Source organism: Aptenodytes patagonicus, chromosome 6, assembly GCF_965638725.1.
Source record: "Aptenodytes patagonicus chromosome 6, bAptPat1.pri.cur, whole genome shotgun sequence".
NCBI lineage: Eukaryota > Metazoa > Chordata > Aves > Sphenisciformes > Spheniscidae > Aptenodytes > Aptenodytes patagonicus.
This window is the reverse complement of record NC_134954.1, coordinates 6,443,850-6,445,395: the sequence shown is the minus strand read 5'-3', so window position 1 is coordinate 6,445,395 and position 1,546 is coordinate 6,443,850.

Below are 1,546 nucleotides of genomic sequence, written 5' to 3'. Positions count from 1 at the left end.
TTCCCTCCCCACCTCCGCGGCGAGGCGGGACTCGCCGCGACATCATTCCGCCCTCGGCAGCCAATCCCCGCCCGCCGCGCGCCTGCCCCCTGGCGGCCGGCCGCCGCGCGCCTGCGAGGCGGGGCGCCGGGCGCGCGCTGGGCACGCGGCCCTGCCTCGCGCCCGCTCCGGCTCCGCGCGCGCGGAGGCGGCCGTTGGGGCCGGGGGCGCGCGGGGCCCCGCGGGCACCCGCCGGTCTCACTCTCCGCCGCGGGCGGGGGGAGCAGGGTGGAGGAGAAGCGGGGCGGCTCCGGCGCCTCGGCGGCGTTTCTGAGATGCTTCGGGCCGGCAGCGTGCGGCTACGGCCGGCGGCGGCGAGACATCGCCATCTCTGGAGAGAGAGACGAGCTGCGGCGCCGATCGCGCCCTAAATGGCACCTGCGCCCCCCCCCCCCCCCCCCGCCCCGCTCGCCTTCCCCCGGCCCGGCCAGCGGACAGCTCCGCCCGGGGGTCTCGCCTCAGCCGCCTGCCGGCCAGGCGCGGGGAGAGCCCCGTGCTTCCTCTGGGCAACCTTCAAATGCTGAAACGAGCCCGCTTTTTTCCCTCCCAGGCCGGTAATCGCCGCTGTGTTTTTACAGCATTGAACGGATACCTGACCGCGTGGGAGCGCCTGTGTAGGCACAGCTCCGCAGGAGCTGTTACTGAAGCACGACTACATCAGAAAAATACCAGAAGACAGAAGGGTTAACAAGCGTAATTCCTATCTCGGAACTTCCTTAAATTGTGCCACCATTCTGAAACCCTTGGTAGAAGAACACGTTATGTATACAAATGCTATAGAAGGGGTATTGATAATAGGACTTCTATGAGCGCAAGACCTCAAAAACTCATTTGCTATCACACTCCTAAAGGTCAAAGTAAGAATAGCACACACACACACACACACACACACACACACACAAAAAAAAAATCATTCTCCATCGCACAGCTGACAGCAGAGGAACAGATTCCATTTACTCTCTGGTGTGGATCAAGAGCTTACCCCCCTAAATTCCCTCTTTCCCCATTACTAAACGGAGCAGCGCCAGCCACTGCACACCACCAGCCCCGTCACTCAGTCTTGTGGGTCAGCTCTAACTATTCTCCCTCATATACTGCTCAGCCAAGTAAATAATGGACCATTAATTAGGGACTTTGCAAAACTCAAGTGTAACAGGAGAACTACTACATCAAAGCAGCTCTTAAAATAGTCAATAAGCAGAGATCAAACCCGAGTGAAAAAGCTAAGACAGACTACACCTTAAAAATGTAAGAGCAACAATGTAAGAGATGTCTTAAACAAGAGGAATTAAGTATTTATCAGCATGGTTAGTTGAAATCTTTATGATAGTTGCAGTATTATTCATGCCAGAAAGCAGTAAGTGTAAAGCATAAAATAGAATTGCAAATAGGTTTATTTGCCTCCTGAATGTCTGATTCCAATAGTCTCTTTTCTTCTGTTAAAGCACATCATCTAAATCATTCTATTTGCTCTAAAACAACAGCGGAAAACAACATATCACTCACT